This window comes from Pleurodeles waltl, chromosome 3_1 (genome assembly GCF_031143425.1).
Source record: "Pleurodeles waltl isolate 20211129_DDA chromosome 3_1, aPleWal1.hap1.20221129, whole genome shotgun sequence".
Lineage (NCBI taxonomy): Eukaryota > Metazoa > Chordata > Amphibia > Caudata > Salamandridae > Pleurodeles > Pleurodeles waltl.
This window is the reverse complement of record NC_090440.1, coordinates 12,205,836-12,225,564: the sequence shown is the minus strand read 5'-3', so window position 1 is coordinate 12,225,564 and position 19,729 is coordinate 12,205,836. Positions and strand designations below refer to the sequence as shown.

Here is a 19,729-nt window from a genome sequence, read left to right as displayed (position 1 = left end):
CATGGAGGGCCACAGGGTGTTAGATGGGGGTCACAGGGTGAGGTGCACCATCACAGGGTGTTAGATGGAGGGTCACAGGGTGTGAGATGGGGGTCACAGGGTGTTAGATGGGGGACACAGGGTGTGACGTGGAGGGTCACAGGGTGTGAGATGGGGGTCACAGGGTGTTAGATGGGGGTCACGGGGTGTTAGATGGAGGGTCACGGGGTGTTAGATGGAGGGTCACGGGGAGTGAGATGAAGGGTCACGGGGTGTGAGATGAAGGGTCACGGGGTGTGAGATGAAGGGTCACGGGGTGTTAGATGGAGGGTCACGGGGTGTGAGATGGGGGCCGCAGGGTGTTAGATGGGGGTCACAGGGTGAGTTGGACGGTCACAGGGTGTGACATGGAGGGTCACAGGGTGTGAGATGGGGGTCACAGGGTGAGGTGCACCGTCACAGGGTGTGAGATGGTGTAGGAGGCTGGCCTGGCTTGTAGTGGGTACCAAGGGGTACTTACACTCTGTACCAGGTCCAGTTATCCCTAATTAGTGTAGAAGAGGTGTTTCTAGCAGCTTAGGCTGATAGAAGGTAGCTATAGCAGAGCAGCTTAGGCTGAACTAGGAGACATGCAAAGCTCCTACTATACCACTTGTGTCATATGCACAATATCATAAGAAAACACAATACACAGAAATACTAAAAATAAAGGTACTTTATTTTTATGACAATATGCCAAAAGTATCTCAGTGAGTACCCTCAGTATGAGGATGCCAAATATACACAAGATATATGTGCACAATACCGAAAATATGCAGTAATAGCAAAAGGAAGTAATGCAAGCAGTGTATAGTTACAGTAGATTGCAATAGGAGCACATGGGTATAGGGGCAACACAAACCATATACTCCAAAAGTGGAATGCGAACCACGAATGGACCCCAAACCTATGTGAGCTTGTAGAGGGTCACTGGGACTGTAAGAAAACAGTGAGGGTTAGAAAAATAGCCCACCCCAAGACCCTGAAAAGTAGGTGTAAGGTGCACCTATATTCCCCAGAGAACACAGAAGTCGTGATAGGGGAATTCTGCAAGGAAGGCCAACACCAGCAATGCAACCAAAGTGGATTTCCAGGCGAGAGTACCTGTGGAACAAGGGGACCAAGTCCAAGAGTCGCGACAAAGTCGAGATTGGGCAGATGCCCAGGAAATGCCAGCTGAGGGTGCAAAGAAGCTGCCACTGGATGGTAGAAGCTGTGGATTCTGCAAGAACGAAGAGGACTAGGAACTTCCCCTTTGGAGGATGGATGTCCCACGTCGTGAAGAAGCTTGCAGAGGTGTTCCCACGCAGAAAGACCGCAAACAAGCCTTGCTAGCTGCAAGGGTCGCGGTTAGGGTTTTTGGATGCTGCTGTGGCCCAAGAGGGACCAGGATGTCGCCACTTGGATGAGGAGACAGAGGGGGCGCCCAACAAGTCAGGGAGCCCTCACAGAAGCACGCAGCCCCCGCAGAAGTACCGGAACAGGCACTTGGAAGAGGAGTGAACCGGAGTCCACCCGAAGTCAGAAAAGGCAGTCCCACGATGCCAGAGGACAACTCAGAAGGTTGTGTCTGCAGGTTAGAGTGTCGGGACCCAGGCTTGGCTGTGCACGAAGGAAATCCTGGAAGAGTGCACAGGAGCCGGAGCAGCTGCAAATCACGCGGTACCCAGCAATGCAGTCTAGCGTGGGGAGGCAAGGACTTACCTCCACCAAACTTGGACTGAAGAGTCACTGGACTGTGGGAGTCACTTGGACAGAATTGCTGAATTCCAGGGACCACGCTCGTCGTGCTGAGAGGGGACCCAGAGGACCGGTGATGCAGTCTTTTGTTGCCTGCGGTTGCAGGGGGAAGATTCCGTCGACCCACGGGAGATTTCTTCAGAGCTCCTGGTGCAATAAGGAGGCAGGCTACCCCCAGAGCATGCACCACCAGGAAACAGGTGAGAAAGCCAGCAGGATGAAGCGATACAAGGTTGCAGTAGTCGTCTTTTCTACTTTGTTGCGGTTTTGCAGGCGTCCTGAGCAGTCAGCGGTCGATCCTTTGGCAGAAGGTGAAGAGAGAGATGCAGAGGAACTCTGGTGAGCTCTTGCATTCGGTATCTGAAGAATTCCCCAAAGCAGGGACCCTAAATAGCCAGAAAAGGAGGTTTGGCTACCTAGGAAGGAGGATAGGCTAGTAACACAGGTAAGAGCCTATCAGAAGGAGTCTCTGACGTCACCTGCTGGCACTGGCCACTCAGAGCAGTCCAGTGTGCCAGCAACACCTCTGTTTCCAAGATGGCAGAGGTCTGGAGCACACTGGAGGAGCTCTGGGCACCTCCCCTAGGAGGTGCAGGTCAGGGGAGTTCCTTTCCTTTGTCCAGTTTCGCGCCAGAGCAGGGCTGGGGGATCCCTGAACCGGTGTAGACTGGCTTATGCAGAGATGGGCAGCATCTGTGCCCATCAAAGCATTTCCAGAGGCTGGGGGAGGCTACTCCTCCCCAGCCCTGACACCTATTTCCAAAGGGAGAGGGTGTAACACCCTCTCTCTGAGGAAGTCCTTTGTTCTGCCTTCCTGGGCCAGGCCTGGCTGGACCCCAGGATGGCAGAAACCTGTCTGAGGGGTTGGCAGCAGCAGCAGCTGCAGTGCAAACTCTGAAAAGGCAGTTTGGCAGTACCTTGGTTCTGTACTAGAGACCCGGGGGATCATGGAATTGTCCCCCCCAATGCCAGAATGGCATTGGGGTGACAATTCCATGATCTTAGACATGTTACATGGCCATGTTCGGAGTTACCATTGTGACGCCATACATAGGTAGTGACCTATGTATAGTGCATGCGTGTAATGGTGTCCCCGCACTCACAAAGTCCGGGGAATTTGCCCTGAACGATGTGGGGGCACCTTGGCTAGTGGCAGGGTGCCCTCACACTAAGTAACTTTGCACCCAACCTTCACCAGGTGAAGGTTAGACATATAGGTGACTTATAAGATACTTAAGTGCAGTGGTAAATGGCTGTGAAATAACGTGGACGTTATTTCACCCAGGCTGCAGTGGCAGGCCTGTGTAAGAATTGTCAGATCTCCCTATGGGTGGCAAAAGAAATGCTGCAGCCCATAGGGATCTCCTGGAACCCCAATACCCTGGGTACCTCAGTACCATATACTAGGGAATTATATGGGTGTACCAGTATGCCAATGTGAATTGGTGAAATTGGTCACTAGCCTGTTAGTGACAATTTGGAAAGCAGAGAGAGCATAACCACTGAGGTTCTGGTTAGCAGAGCCTCAGTGAGACAGTTAGGCATCACACAGGGAACACATACATATAGGCCACAAACTTATGAGCACTGGGGTCCTGGCTAGCAGGGTTCCAGTGACACATAAGAAACATACTGACAACATAGGGTTTTAACTATGAGCAGTGGGCCCGGCTAGCAGGATCCCAGTGAGACAGTGAAAACACCCTGACATATACTCACAAACAGGCCGAAAGTGGGGGTAACAAGGCTAGAAAGAGGCTACTTTCTCACAGATGGGGGTCACAGGGTGAGGTGCACCGTCACAGGGTGTGAGATGGGGGTCACAGGGTGTAAGATGGAAGGTCACAGGGTGTGAGATGGGGGTCACAGGGTGTTAGATGGGGGTCACAGGGTAAGGTGGACAGTCACAGGGTGTGAGATTGGGGGTCACAGGGTGTTAGATGGGGGTCACAGGGTGAGGTGGACGGTCACTGGGTGTGACGTGGAGGGTCACAGTGTGTGACATGGAGGGTCACAGGGTGTTAGATGGGGGTCCCAGGGTGAGGTGCACTGTCACAGGGTGTTAGATGGGGGGTCACAGGGTGAGGTGCACCGTCACAGGGTGTTGGATGGAGGGTCACAGGGTGTAAGATGGAGGGTCACAGGGTGTGAGATGGGGGTCACAGGGTGTTAGATGGAGAGTCACAGGGTGTTAGATGGGGCTCACAGAATGAGGTGGACCGTCACAGTGTGTGACATGGTGGGTCACAGGGTGTGAGATGGGGGTCACAGGGTGAGGTGGACAGTCACAGGGTGTGAGATGGAGGCGCACAGGGTGTTAAACGGAGGGTCTCATGGTGTTAGATGGAGGGTCACAGGGTGTTAAATGGAGGGTCACATTGTGTGACATGGAGGGTCATAGGATGTCATGGGATCGTAATACTGCAGAAGGAATATCGGTCCCCTTTGTGACAGAGTGTTCCCCTCCGCCAAGACCTAAATCAGTCCCTTAGACTTGGGTTTCATTTTATTCAGTGTTTGGCGTTAGAGGACCCTTCTGTCCCTCCGCTCCAGCAACACCCCCTTGTAGACCAACCACCACTGTAGGCAATGCCCTTCCTCGGCCCTGGTGAGGGGGTCACACAGCTCCTAATATTTGGGGGGTTTCCTGGACTTCTTGTTCCCTCCTCACTGGAGCTCAGATGTGGTTCCCCCAGCCTCTGGGTCCTCGCCTTCTCCCCTGGACAGATGCCCAGAGGTCAGTGCGGTCATCATTCCATATCTGACAGACCCTTGCAGACCCCCCTGTGGCCGGAGGGTCCTGGTGACTGGAAGGGCCTTGGACCCTCCTCCCAGGGAGACCATCTCTTGACCCTAAGACCATGAGCCTCTTCTGCCCTAAATCCCTGTCCCGTCATCTGGAAACTCACCACAGCCATGGTCAGTAGGCAGCTTGTGTCATATCAATCGAAGAGAGGAAGGTAGAATGCGAGGGAGGGAGAGCGAGGGATGGAGGGAGAGCGAGGTAGTGGGAGGGAGAGCGAGGGATGGAGGGAGGGATAGAGGGAGCGAGGGATGGAGGGAATGACAGAGGGAAGGGATTTAGAGGGAGGGAGGAAGAGAGCGAGGGATGGAGGGAGGGATAAAGCGAGGGAGGGAAGGATGTAGAGACGGAGGTAGGGAGAGAGGGAGTGAAGGAGGGAGAGCGAGGGAGGGAGTGAGGCCGAGGGGGTGAGTGAGGGAGGGAGTGAGGGAGGGAGACCGAGGGATGGAGGGAGGGATAGAGGGAGCGATGGATGGAGGGAGCGACGGAGGGAGGAAGAGAGCAAGGGATGGAGGGAGGGATAGATAAAGCAAGGGAGAGGGAGGGATGGAGGGACGGAGGGAGAGAGCCAGGGACGGAGGGAGCGAGAGAGAGCAAGGGAGGGAGGGAGAGAGCGAGGGATAAAGGGAGGGATAGAGAGCGAAGGAGAGAGAGAGCGAGGGATGGTGGAAGGGAGAGAGAGAGCGAGAGATGGAGAGAGGGTGAGGGAGAGAGGGAGGGATGGAGGGAGAGAGGAAGGGAGGGATGGAGGGAGAGAGGGAGAGCGATGGAGGTATAGATGGAGGGAGAGCGAGGGATGGAGGGAGGGAGAGAGAAAGGGATGGAGAGAGGGAGAGACCAAGAGAGGGAGGGAGGGAGGGAGTGAGGGAGAGCGAGGGAGGGAGGAAGGGATGGAGGGAGGTAGAGCGAGGGAGGGAGGGAGGGAGAGCGAGGGATGGAGGGAGGGAGCGAGGGATGGAGGTAGCGAGGGATGGAGAGCGAAGGATGGAGGTAGTGAGGGAGGTAGTAAGAGAGAGAGGGAGGGAGGGATAGAGGGAGCGAGAGAGGGAGAGAGCGAGGGAGGGAGGGATGGATGGATGGAGGGAGGGAGAGAGACAGCGAGGGAGGGAGAGGGCGAGGGATGGATGGATGGAGGGAGAGAGGGAGTTGTGGAGGGAGAGCGAGCGAGGGATCGAGGGACAGACACTAGAGATGGAGGGAAGAGAAGAGTGTGGGAGGGAGGAAGAGAGGGGTGGAGGGAGATAGGGAGGAAGGGAGCGAGGGATGGAGGGAGAGAGGAAGTTGTGGAGGGAGAGCGAGCGAGGGCTGGAGGGACAGACACTAGAGATGGAGGGAAGAGACGAGGGTGGGAGTCTGTAACCCGCGCCCCCGAACCGCCCCCTCTCATCCACCGTGGATAATGGGGATTGACATCCCCTGCAGAGAGGGTCAGCGCTGCAGCCCCCCAAGATTATCAACCGCGCAGCAGCTTCAGGGACACCGAAGACACAGAGCCCTCGGCAGACAGCGCCTAGCCCTGGTGTTGGTGTAGGTAGGAGCTACAGGGCCCGTGCACAGAGGCAGGCCGGGGTCTTGGGAGACGCTTCCTGATTGGCTGCTGCCCCAGTCCTGACCCCTGGTGAATGACCCTCGAGGCACCTGCTTGGGCCCCTGACCCCTGGTGAATGACCCTCGAGGGACCTGCTTGGGCCCCTGACCCCTGGTGAATGACCCTCGAGGCAACCGCTTGGGCCCCCTGATGCTGAGGTGCCCCAGTCCTGACCCCTGGTGAATGACCCTCGAGGCACCCGCTTGGGCTCCCTGACCCCTGGTGAATGACCCTCGAGGCACCTGTTTGGGCCCCCTGACCCCTGGTGAATGACACTCGAGGCACTTGCTTGGGCCCCCTGATGCACAGGTGCCCCAGTCCTGACTCCTGGTGAATGACCCTCTAGGCACCTGCTTGGGCCCCCTGACCCCTGGTGAATGACCCTCGAGACACCTGCTTGGGCTCCCTGACCCCTGGTGAATGACCCTCGAGGCACCTGCTTGGGCCCCCTGATGCACAGGTGCCCCAGTCCTGACCCCTGGTGAATGACCCTTGAGGCACCCGCTTGGGCCCCCTGATGCTCAGGTGCCCCAGTCCTGACTCCTGGTGAATGACCCTCTAGGCACCTGCTTGGGCCCCCTGACCCCTGGTGAATGACCCTCGAGGCACCTGCTTGGGCTCCCTGATCCTGAGGTGCCCCAGTCCTGACCCCTGGTGAATGACCCTCGAGGCACCTGTCTGGGCCCCCTGATGCTGAGGTGCCCCAGTCCTGACCCCTGGTGAATGACCCTCGAGGCACCTGTCTGGGCCCCCTGATGCTGAGGTGCCCCAGTCCTGACCCCTGGTGAATGACCCTCGAGGCAGCTGTCTGCCCCCCCTGGGCCCTGGTGAATGACCCTCGAGGCACCTGCTTGGGCTCCCTGATCCTGAGGTGCCCCAGTCCTGACCCCTGGTGAATGTCCCTCGAGGCACCTGCTTGGGCCCCCTGATGCTCATGGGCAGGACTGTGTTTCCATTTCATATCAAAGAGGCACCCAATGTGAATTGCCACATCCCAAAAAGAACATGTAATGTAACAGCGACCATGGAAACTGCTGACGTGTATTAGTGTGGTAACTAGGGATGTGCGAAACTAGTGTCATTACATGAAGTGCATCTCACATGCAGCAAATTACCAGAACCGTCCATTCAGGTAAAAATTCAAATTAAAAATGTAATTTAGTGATTTCCAGTCACTCGAGTTCAAAATAATGCCGCTCGTATTTGGGTTTGCAGTTTTCCGCTCAGGTAAAATATTTACCTGAAAAGCTTCTTGCATTCACATTAACACGTCTCGTGTTAAAATTTCTCCCCGAAATTAAAGGGCAGCGAGGGCTGAAACGTGTCGACGTCCATGTCCCGCTGGCTGTGATGAGTGTGGTTTTACTTCCTGAAGAGTTAGAGAATGACTACCGTGTGTGATACAGGTCCACTCGCACTGGTGTAATGTGCTTGAAGGATGAAGGAACTGACATACAGCAAGAAGGGCTCCTGATAAAAGGGGGGAGCCGCGGGCCTGCTCCCGGAGGAGGTTCCTGATGCAGTTGGTTTTAAAGATGGTTCGGGCCAGTGGTGATGTGCGTCCATTCCCTCTGGCTCTTGGTGAGATATGCCTTCGTGAAGGATGCCCCTACGGGTGCCAGTGTGCAGCCTGGGAGGCCACAGAGCCGGGCATTCCTTCCATCCAGATGCAAGAGTACAAGGGCTTGAACAGCAGCTCATAGAAGTCCTTTCACGTTCTTTGTAAGAGAGCGGGTACCATGGAGTCTGCTTTTCGGCAGTGTGTTCCTTGAGACAGGTTGTTGAGGCGTACCAGACCTTCAAGTCAAGCTGTGTGCCATCGGGGCACCGGTGAGCCATGATGCTGTCCTCTGTGCTGTGAGAAAGTAGCCTCTTTCTAGCCTTGTTACCCCCACTTTGGGCCTGTTTGTGAGTGTATGTCAGGGTGTTTTCACTGTCTCACTGGGATCCTGCTAGCCAGGGCCCAGTGCTCATAGTGAAAACCCTATGTTTTCAGTATGTTTGTTATGTGTCACTGGGACCCTGCTAGTCAGGACCCCAGTGCTCATAAGTTTGTGGCCTATATGTGTGTGTTCCCTGTGTAGTGCCTAACTGTCTCACTGAGGCTCTGCTAACCAGAACCTCAGTGATTATGCTCTCTCATTTCTTTCCAAATTGTCACTAACAGGCTAGTGACCAATTTTACCAATTTACATTGGCTTACTAGAACACCCTTATAATTCCCTAGTATATGGTACTGAGGTACCCAGGGTATTGGGGTTCCAGGAGATCCCTATGGGCTGCAGCATTTCTTTTGCCACCCATAGGGAGCTCTGACAATTCTTACACAGGCCTGCCACTGCAGCCTGAGTGAAATAACGCACACGTTATTTCACAGCCATTTTACACTGCACTTAAGTAACTTATAAGTCACCTATATGTCTAACCTTTACCTGGTAAAGGTTAGGTGCAAAGTTACTTAGTGTGAGGGCACCCTGGCACTAGCCAAGGTGCCCCCACATTGTTCGGGGCCAATTCCCCGGACTTTGTGAGTGCGGGGACACCATTACACGCGTGCACTACATATAGGTCACTACCTATATGTGGCTTCACAATGGTAACTCCGAATATGGCCATGTAATATGTCTATGATCATGGAATTGCCCCCTCTATACCATCCTGGCATAGTTGGCACAATCCCATGATCCCAGTGGTCTGTAGCACAGACCCTGGTACTGCCAAACTGCCCTTCCTGGGGTTTCACTGCAGCTGCTGCTGCTGCCAACTCCTCAGACAGGCAGCTGCCCTCCTGGGGTCCAGCCAGGCCTGGCCCAGGAAGGCAGAACAAAGGACTTCCTCAGAGAGAGGGTGTGACACCCACTCCCTTTGGAAAATGGTGTGAAGGCAGGGGAGGAGTAGCCTCCCCCAGCCTCTGGAAATGCTTTCATGGGCACATTTGGTGCCCATTTCTGCATAAGCCAGTCTACACCGGTTCAGGGACCCCTTAGCCCTGCTCTGGCGCGAAACTGGACAAAGGAAAGGGGAGTGACCACTCCCCTGACCTGCACCTCCCCTGGGAGGTGTCCAGAGCTCCTCCAGTGTGCTCCAGACCTCTGCCATCTTGGAAACAGAGGTGCTGCTGGCACACTGGACTGCTCTGAGTGGCCAATGCCATCAGGTGACGTCAGAGACTCCTCCTGATAGGCTCCTTCAGGTGTTGCTAGCCTATCCTCTCTCCTAGGTAGCCAAACCCTCTTTTCTGGCTATTTAGGGTCTCTGTCTCTTGTGATTCCTTAGATAATGAATGCAAGAGCTCATCCGAGTTCCTCTGCATCTCTCTCTTCACCTTCTGCCAAGGAATCGACTGCTGACCGCGCTGGAAGCCTGCAAAACTGCAACATAGTAGCTAAGACGACTACTGCAACTCTGTAACGCTGATCCTGCCGCCTTCTCGACTGTTTTCCTGGTGGTGCATGCTGTGGGGGTAGTCTGCCTCCTCTCTGCACTAGAAGCTCCGAAGAAATCTCCCGTGGGTCAACGGAATCTTCCCCCTGCAACCGCAGGCACCAAAAAGCTGCATTACCGGTCCCTTGGGTCTCCTCTCAGCACGACGAGCGAGGTCCCTCGAATCCAGCAACTCTGTCCAAGTGACTCCCACAGTCCAGTGACTCTTCAGTCCAAGTTTGGTGGAGATAAGTCCTTGCCTCACCTCGCTAGACTGCATTGCTGGGAACCGCGACTTTTGCAGCTACTCCGGCCCCTGTGCACTTCCAGCGGAAATCCTTTGTGCACAGCCAAGCCTGGGTCCACGGCACTCTAACCTGCATTGCACGACTTTCTAAGTTGGTCTCCGGCGACGTGGGACTCCTTTGTGTAACTTCGGGTGAGCACCATTTCACGCATCATCGTAGTGCCTGTTTCTGGCACTTCTCCGGGTGCTACCTGCTGCTAAGAGGGCTCCTTGTCTTGCTCGACGTCCCCTCTCCCTCCTGGTTCAATTTCCGACCTCCTGGTCCCTCCTGGGCCACAGCAGCATCCAAAAACGCTTACCGCACGATTTGCAGCTAGCAAGGCTTGTTGGCGTTCTTTCGGCGGGAAAACACTTCTGCACGACTCTACAAGGCGAGTGGGATCCGTCCACCAAAGGGGAAGTCTCTAGCCCTTTTCGTTCCTGCAGAAACCGCAGCTTCTTCTGTCCAGTAGAAGCTTCTTTGCACCCGCAGCTGGCATTTCCTGGGCATCTGCCCATCTCCGACTTGCTTGTGACTTTTGGACTTGGTCCCCTTGTTCCACAGGTACCCTCGACTGGAAATCCATTGTTGTTGCATTGCTGGTTTGTGTCTTTCCTGCAGTATTCCCCTATCACGACTTCTTTGTCCTTAGGGGAACTTTAGTGCACTTTGCACTCACTTTCCAGGGTCTTGGGGAGGGTTATTTTTCTAACCCTTACTATTTTCTAATAGTCCCAGCGACCCTCTACAAGGTCACATAGGTTTGGGGTCCATTCGTGGTTCGCATTCCACTTTTGGAGTATATGGTTTGTGTTGCCCCTATCCCTATGTTTCCCCATTGCATCCTATTGTAACTATACATTGTTTGCACTGTTTTCTAAGACTATACTGCATATTTTTGCTATTGTGTATATATATCTTGTGTATATTTCCTATCCTCTCACTGAGGGTACACTCTAAGATACTTTGGCATATTGTCATAAAAATAAAGTACCTTTATTTTTAGTATAACTGTGTATTGTGTTTTCTTATGATATTGTGCATATGACACTAAGTGGTACTGTAGTAGCTTCACACGTCTCCTAGTTCAGCCTAAGCTGCTCTGCTAAGCTACCATTATCTATCAGCCTAAGCTGCTAGACACCCTATACACTAATAAGGGATAACTGGGCCTGGTGCAAGGTGCAAGTACCCCTTGGTACTCACTACAAGCCAGTCCAGCCTCCTACACATCATTACCAGCAGGCAGGAGCCACCTTCATCCGCCAGGAGGGCCTCATCTCCCTGCTGCCCTGTGCTGACCCCAGACTGATCGTCCTGCAAGAGATGGTTTGTAGTAAGCTGCTCTTACACTTAACAGAGACTTTTTTCCAGTGATTTTGCAGATGAGTGGTAGGTGAGTGATGGGCGGGTAGTTGACGTCAGCAGGGTCTTGTGTGGGTTTCTTTAGGTGTTGCAGGATCTGGCCGGTCTTGAGGGAATGGTGGGGCTCCTTTAAATTGATACTGGAGTAACCTCCTCGGTGATGCTGCGCGGAAGAGTTGGGAAGTCAGTGGGCGAGGTTTATTTCTATTATCTTCCTCAGAGGTTCATCAGTTACTGAATTCCTTCGCTTAGGTGAAGATCAATCTATCCCTCTATCTCTCTGTCTATCTATCTGTCTACATGTATGTATTTATCTATCTATATATATATATATATATAAATACACACATATCTAGACTTGCATTATCTCGCTGTACAAGCTCGCATTAGCCGTCACATGATTCATGGCTCCGCTGTTGAAGTTTGGACTTTCTCCGGGCGGAATCTCTTGGCTTCAGCTGTTCTTAAGAAGCGTAAATGCCATTTCTTCCCATGTGCCGGTAATAGGAATGGGTCCTGGCGCTAGCCCGGAGGTACCTTCCTTGTCTGGGTCACTGAGTCAGTATTCCTCACACTCCTCCGAGGGACTGAGATCTTGTTTGTAGAGTTACAGTAAAGTCCAGTCTCCGGGTCATCGGAGGAGCAGTGAAAGGACCCAGAGCCTTGGGTAAAACCTGCAGCCACTGGTCCTGGGGCTCACAGATCCGGGTGTAGCCGCAGGTTATAGACTGTAGCAGCAACAGACTCAGTGGGTTAATACGCCTGCTGCAGAGATCAGTCAGTGTCTTGCAGTCTGCGGGTTCTGATCTCAGTGGGAGGGTTGGTGCACCTGCTGCAGAGATCAGTCAGTATCTTCCGGTCTACGGGTTCTGATCTCAGTGGGAGGGTTCGTGCACCTGCTGCAGAGATCAGTCAGTATCTTCCGGTCTACGGGTTCTGATCTCAGTGGGAGGGTACGTGCACCTGCTGCAGAGATCAGTCAGTATCTTCCGGTCTACAGGTTCTGATCTCAGTGGGAGGGTTCGTGCACCTGCTGCAGAGATCAGTCAGTATCTTCCGGTCTACGGGTTCTGATCTCAGTGGGAGGGTTGATGCCCCTGCTGCAGAGATCAGTCAGTATCTTCCGGTCTACGGGTTCTGATCTCAGTGGGAGGGTTGATGCCCCTGCTGCAGAGATCAGTCAGTATCTTCCGGTCTACGGGTTCTGATCTCAGTGGGAGGGTTCGTGCTCCTGCTGCAGAGATCAGTCAGTGTCTTGCAGTCTGCGGGTTCTGATCTCAGTGGGAGGGTTCGTGCTCCTGCTGCAGAGATCAGTCAGTGTCTTGCAGTCTGCGGGTTCTGATCTCAGTGGGAGGGTTTGATCTCAGTGGGAGGGTACGTGCACCTGCTGCAGAGATCAGTCAGTATCTTCCGGTCTACGGGTTCTGATCTCAGTGGGAGGGTTGATGCCCCTGCTGCAGAGATCAGTCAGTATCTTCCGGTCTACGGGTTCTGATCTCAGTGGGAGGGTTGATGCCCCTGCTGCAGAGATCAGTCAGTATCTTCCGGTCTACGGGTTCTGATCTCAGTGGGAGGGTTCGTGCTCCTGCTGCAGAGATCAGTCAGTGTCTTGCAGTCTGCGGGTTCTGATCTCAGTGGGAGGGTTTGTGCGCCTGCTGCAGAGATCAGTCAGTATCTTCCGGTCTACGGGTTCTGATCTCAGTGGGAGGGTTCGTGCACCTGCTGCAGAGATCAGTCAGTGTCTGTCAGGTTCTGATCTCAGTGGGAGGGTTGATGCCCCTGCTGCAGAGATCAGTCAGTATCTTCCGGTCTACGGGTTCTGATCTCAGTGGGAGGGTTTGATCTCAGTGGGAGGGTTCGTGCGCCTGCTGCAGAGATCAGTCAGTATCTTCCGGTCTACGGGTTCTGATCTCAGTGGGAGGGTTCGTGCACCTGCTGCAGAGATCAGTCAGTATCTTCCGGTCTACGGGTTCTGATCTCAGTGGGAGGGTTGATGCCCCTGCTGCAGAGATCAGTCAGTATCTTCCGGTCTACGGGTTCTGATCTCAGTGGGAGGGTTCGTGCACCTGCTGCAGAGATCAGTCAGTGTCTGTCAGGTTCTGATCTCAGTGGGAGGGTTGATGCCCCTGCTGCAGAGATCAGTCAGTATCTTCCGGTCTACGGGTTCTGATCTCAGTGGGAGGGTTCGTGCTCCTGCTGCAGAGATCAGTCAGTGTCTTGCAGTCTGCGGGTTCTGATCTCAGTGGGAGGGTTTGTGCGCCTGCTGCAGAGATCAGTCAGTGTCTTCCGGTCTACGGGTTCTGATCTCAGTGGGAGGGTTCGTGCACCTGCTGCAGAGATCAGTCAGTGTCTGTCAGGTTCTGATCTCAGTGGGAGGGTTGATGCCCCTGCTGCAGAGATCAGTCAGTATCTTCCGGTCTACGGGTTCTGATCTCAGTGGGAGGGTTCGTGCACCTGCTGCAGAGATCAGTCAGTATCTTCCGGTCTACGGGTTCTGATGTCAGTGGGAGGGTTCGTGCACCTGCCGCAGAGATCAGTCAGTGTCTGTCAGGTTCTGATCTCAGTGGGAGGGTTGATGCCCCTGCTGCAGAGATCAGTCAGTGTCTTCCGGTCTACGGGTTCTGATCTCAGTGGGAGGGTACGTGCACCTGCCGCAGAGATCAGTCAGTGTCTGTCAGGTTCTGATCTCAGTGGGAGGGTTGATGCCCCTGCTGCAGAGATCAGTCAGTGTCTGTCAGGTTCTGATCTCAGTGGGAGGGTTGATGCCCCTGCTGCGGAGATCAGTCAGTGTCTTCCGGTCTACGGGTTCTGATCTCAGTGGGAGGGTTGAGACCCCTGCTGCAGAGATCAGTCAGGTTCTGATCTCAGTGCAACAATCGGAGGGGTAATGCACCTGCTGCAGAGCTCTCTATGTACCCTTCATCTGACAGATCCCCCTCCAGGTAGGATAGCTTCCTGGGAGCACTGCACTGACAACTGCTGAGCATTATTTCTGCCAGGTGGATAAAGTGTCAGATTCCAGCAACTTGCTGATGTCAACAATTTATGCTTTAGAAATCAAAACTGTCACTTAAGTGTGTTATGTTATTTTATGGACATTTATACTAATCCCCCATAAGGGTATCCAGGCGCTTCGCAGGTGGGTAGGTGGGGGTCACCGTAGCTGGGGCCCTCCCTAGAGGTTATTCCAAAAGCCAGGACTTCAGCTTCTTGCAGGAGTCTAGCAGTGATGGGGGGGCTCAGATTGGAGGGGGGGGGGGGTTATCCCAGGCTTCGGGGGAGATGTGTGAGAAGGCGGGACTCCTGCTGTGTATGCGGGGGGTGTCAGTGGGAGCCACTGGGAGGAGGTGTCTGGAGGGTCAGTTGAAACTGTCTGCAGTCATCCGAAGGTGGAAGGTCTCGGAGATAGTGTAGGAAGTTGGCTCTGTATGTGCTATTTCAAAGTACGGAATAGTATGCACAGAGTCCAAGGGTTCCACTTAGAGGTAAGATAGTGGCAAAAAGAGATAATACTAATGCTCTATTTTGTGGTAGTGTGGTCGAGCAGTAGGCTTATCAGAGGGTAGTGTTAAGCATTTGTTGTACATACACATAGGCAATAAATGAGGAACACACACTCAGAGACAATTCCAGGCCAATAGGTTTTTGTATAGAAAAATATATTTTCTTAGTTTATTTTAGAACCACAAGATTTGAAGTAAATACATAAAATGCAAGGTACTCCACATAGGTAACTTAGGAACTTTGAATTAGAGCAGTAACATACACAGTTTTAGTTAAAATGGCAATAAGCTATTTTAAAGATGGACACAGTGCAACAGTTCCTGGGGGAGGTAAGTATTGGTTAGTTTTTCAGGTAAGTAAGGCACTTACAAGTTCAAGTTCCTGGGCATAGGCAGCCCACCGTTGGGGGTTCAAGGCAACCCCAAAGTCACCGCACCAGCAACACAGGGCCGGTCAGGTGCAGAGGTCAAAGGAGAGCCCAAAAGACATAGGTGCCTACGAAGAACAGGTGTGTTCCGGTTCCAGTCTGCCAACAGGTAAGTACCTGCTTCCTCGGGGAGCGGACCAAAGGGGTTTTGTAGAGCACTGGGGGTGGGTACAAGTAGGCACACAAAACACACCCTCAGCGGCACAGGGGCGGACGGGTGCAGTGTGCAAATCAGGAGTCGGGTTTCAGGTAGGAATCAATTCAGGGACCCTGGAGTCACTCTAGCGGTGCAGGCAGGGCACAGGGGGGCTTCTCGGGCCAGCAACTGACTGGGCTAGGCAGATGGTCGCCTGATGGTCACTCCTGCACTGGAGTTCGGTTCCTTCTGGTCCTGGGGGCTGTGGGTGCAGTGCTGGGTCCAGGCGTCGGGTTCTTTGTTCCAGGCAGTTGCGGTCAGGGGGAGCCTCTGGATTCTCTCTGCAGGCATCGCTGTGGGAGTCCAGGGGGGTCGTCTCAGGTTACTCACGAAGTCGCAGTCGCCTAGGAGTCCTCTCTGTAGCGTTGGTTCTCTGGAGCTCGAGCCGGGGGCGTCGGGTTCATACGGGAAGAGTGAGTTCTTTGAACGTTGTTAGAAAGTTGCAAAGTTGTTGCTGTTTGGGAACAGTGCCGCTGTTCTCTGGAGTTTCTTGGTCATTCGGGTTCAGGGCAGTCCTCTGAGGTTTCATAGGTCACTCGTCCCTGTCGGATGCATCGCTGTGCAGGTTCTTTGAGTCTGGAGACAGGCCGGTAGGCTTGTAGGTCAGCAGTCCTTCTTGTTTCTTCAGGTTTCAGGAATCTGATTTCATGGGATCTGGGGAGCCCCTAAATACTACATTTAGGGGTGTGTTTAGGTCTGGGAGGGCAGTTAGCTAATGGCTACTGTCCTTGAGGGTGGCTACACCCTCTTTGTGCCGTACAACCCAAATCCTATTGGGGAAATCCTCCAAAACCAAGATGGAGGATTTCTCAAGGCAGGGGTCACTTCAGCTCAGGACACCCTAGGGGCTGTCCTGACTGGTGGGTGACTCCTCCTTGTTTTTCTCATTATCTATTCCAGCCTTGCCGCCAAAAGTGGGGGCAGTGGCCGGAGGGGCGGGCATCTCTACTAGCTGGAGTGCCCTGGGGCGCTGTAACAAAGGGGGTGAGCCTTTGAGGCTCACCCCCAGGTGTTACAGCTCCTGCAGGGGGAGGTGAGAAGCACCTCCAGCCAGTACAAGCTTTGTTCCTGGCCAGAGTGACAAAGGCACTCTCCCCATGTGGCCAGCACCATGTCTGTTGTGTGGCAGGCTGGCAGAAACTGGTCAGCCTACACTAGCCTGTATTCAGGGGGCATCTCTAAGATGCCCTCTGGGTGCATTTTACAATAAATTCCACACTGGCATCTGTGTGCATTTATTGTGTTGAGAAGTTTGATACCAAACTTCCCAGTATTCAGTGTAGCCATTATGGTGCTGTGGAGTTCGTGTTTGACAGACTCCCAGACCATATACTCTTATGGCTACCCTGCACTTACAATGTCTAAGGTTTTGCTTAGAAACTGTAGGGGCACAGTGCTCCTGCACCTATGCCCTCACCTGTGGTATAGTGCACCCTGCCCTAGGGCTATAAGGCCTGCTAGAGGGGTGACTTACCAATGCCATAGACAATGTGAGGTTGGCATGGCACTCTGAGGGGAGTGCCATGTCGACTTAGTCATTTTCTCCCCATCAGCACACACAAGCTGTGAGGCAGTGTGCATGTGCTGGGTGAGGGGTCCCCAGGGTGGCATAAGACATGCTGCAGCCCTTAGAGACCTTCCCTGGCATCAGGGCCCTTGGTACCAGGGGTACCAGTTACAAGGGACTTACCTGAGTTCCAGGGTTGTGCCAATTGTGGAGACAAAGGTACGGTTTAAGGAAAGAACACTTGTGCTGGGGCCTGGTTAGCAGGGTCCCAGCACACTTTCAATGAAAACTTAGCATCAGCAAAGGCAAAAAGTCAGGGAATTAACCATGCCAAGGAGGCATTTCCTTACAGATAGTGAACAGTAAATACTGCTTTTGCACCCCTGACCCCTCCCTCCCTGCTCCACTGCCCCCAGGACTACGGTTCGTGCACCTTCTTCATACTGTGAGCACTGACCAGAGGGAGCCAGTGACCTGACTTTAGAGCGCTCCAAAGATGTGTTTTTAATCTAAATGGGTGCTTTGAGATGCACCGTGTGGGTCCATTCCACGTCGGTTCTTGGCGCAGGTGGAGGGAGGTGAGGGGCCGGTCCCGCAGACCCCGCTCACCCGGCCTGAGCCCCTGAAGGAGACTGTGAGAGGCTTACATCACCCCCAGCCCCCGTGAGCGGGTATTACTGTATCAGACATGAGGACTCCGGACCCCCGTGGGCGCTGCAGCTGTTGGGCACAGATAAGTGAGGTCATTCATGGGTGAGGGGGATGATGGGGACTTGGGGAGTTGTTTGCGAGCTGCCATGCTACTCTCTGAAGGAGGTGCCAGTGTGGGACACCTATTCCTGCCCAGTACTGCCCCCCTCCTGCCCCAGCATGCCCGCTGAGGGCAGCCGCCAGAGCCTTGCACACGATGGCTGAGGCACTAGAGAGACAGTATTTACTCAGTATTCAGAGGGTTCAGCCCTTGCTCTCGGTGCCTTTGTGCAGGTGACCTGAGTCAGACCCTGATTTCCCAGTTCTGGCAATAAAGGAACTGACGTACAGTCAGTGATATAAAATGTCTAGCACAAGATCACTAGGAGTTTAAGGGTGGACCCAGGATTGAATGTTATATTTGAACCTGGCTATGGTGCTGCCTCTGGGCAGGTCTGTTAGTGGCCGCTGCTGGTGAAAAGGTCCCTGGAAGGCACCGAGGACCCCATGTGAGCCGGGCCGTGGATGGCACTGAGGACCTAATGTGAGCCGATCCGTGGATGGCACCTCAGGACCCCATGAGAGGCAGTCCGTAGATGGCACCGAGGACCCAATGTGAGCTGGAGCCGGTCCCTGGATGGCACCGAGGACCCAATGGGAGCCGGTCCCTGGATGGCACCGAGGACCCAATGGGAGCCGGTCCGTGGATGGTACCGAGGACCCAATGGGAGCCGGGCCGTGGAGGGCACCGAGGACCTAATGTGAGCCGGTCTGTGGATGGCACCGAGGACCTAATGTGAGCCGGTCCGTGGATGGCACTGAGGACCCAATGGGAGCCAGGCCGTGGATGGCACCGAGGACCCAATGTGAACTGTTCTGTGTGGATGGCACCGAGGACCCAATGTGAGCCGCAGCCGGTCCGTGGATGGCACCGAGGACCCAATGTGAGCTGGAGCCGGTCCGTGGATGGCACCGAGGACCCAATGTGAGTCGGTCCGTGGATGGCACCAAGGACCCAATGGGAGCCCGGCAGTGGATGGCACCGAGGACCCCATGGGAGCCGGTCTGTGGATGGCACCTGAGGCCCCATGGGAGCCGGTCCGTGGATTGCACCGAGGACCCAATGTGAGCCCGACAGTGGATGGCACCTGAGGACCCCATGGGTGCCGGTCCGTGGATGGTACCGAGGACCCAATGTGAGCCCGGCAGTGGATGGCACCAAGGGCCCAATGGGAGCCTGTCCCTGGATGGCACCGAGGACCCAATGTGAGCCTGGCAGTGGATGGCACCGAGGACCCAATGTGAGCCGGGCTGTGGATGGCACCGAGGACCCAATGTGAGCCCGGCAGTGGATGGCACCGAGGGCCCAATGGGAGCCTGTCCCTGGATGGCACCGAGGACCCAATGTGAGCCCAGCAGTGGATGGCACTGAGGGCCCAATGGGAGCCTGTCCCTGGATGGCACTGAGGACCCAATGTGAGCCCGGCAGTGGATGGCACTGAGGGCCCAATGAGAGCCGGGCCGTGGATGGCACCGAGGACCCAATGTGAGCCGGTCCGTGGATGGCACCGAGGACCCAATGTGAGCCCGGCAGTGGATGGCACTGAGGGCCCAATGGGAGCCGGTCCGTAGATGGCACCGAGGACCCAATGCGAGCCCGGCAGTGGATGGCAGCGAGGGCCCAATGGGAGCCAGTCCGTGGATGGCACCGAGGGCCCAATGGGAGCCTGTCCCTGGATGGCACCAAGGACCCAATGTGAGCCCGGCAGTGGATGGCACCGAGGACCCAATATGAGCCCAGTAGTGGATGGCACCGAGGGCCCAATGGGAGCCTGTCCCTGGATAGCACCAAGGACCCAATGTGAGCCTGTCCCTGGATGGCACCGAGGACCCAATGTGAGCCCGGCAGTGGATGCCACGAGGGCCCAATGGGAGCCCAGCAGTGGATGGCACCGAGGGCCCAATGGGAGCCTGTCCCTGGATGGCGCCGAGGACCCAATGTGAGCCCGGCAGTGGATGGCACCGAGGGCCCAATGGTAGCCGGTCCGTGGATGGCACCGAGGACCCAATGTGAGCCCAGTAGTGGATGGCACCGAGGGCCCAATGTGAGCCCGGCAGTGGATGGCACCGAGGGCCCAATGGGAGCCTGTCCCTGGATGGCACCGAAGACCCAATGTGAGC

At 54.7% G+C, this 19,729-nt stretch overlaps 1 protein-coding gene across 1 annotated transcript in view; it reads left to right on the top strand.

Annotated features, from left to right (window-relative positions):
* The window catches only part of CSTPP1 (centriolar satellite-associated tubulin polyglutamylase complex regulator 1), a 289,355-nt gene that overhangs the window by 249,890 nt on the left and 19,736 nt on the right, over positions 1–19,729 (top strand). The window lies entirely within an intron of this gene.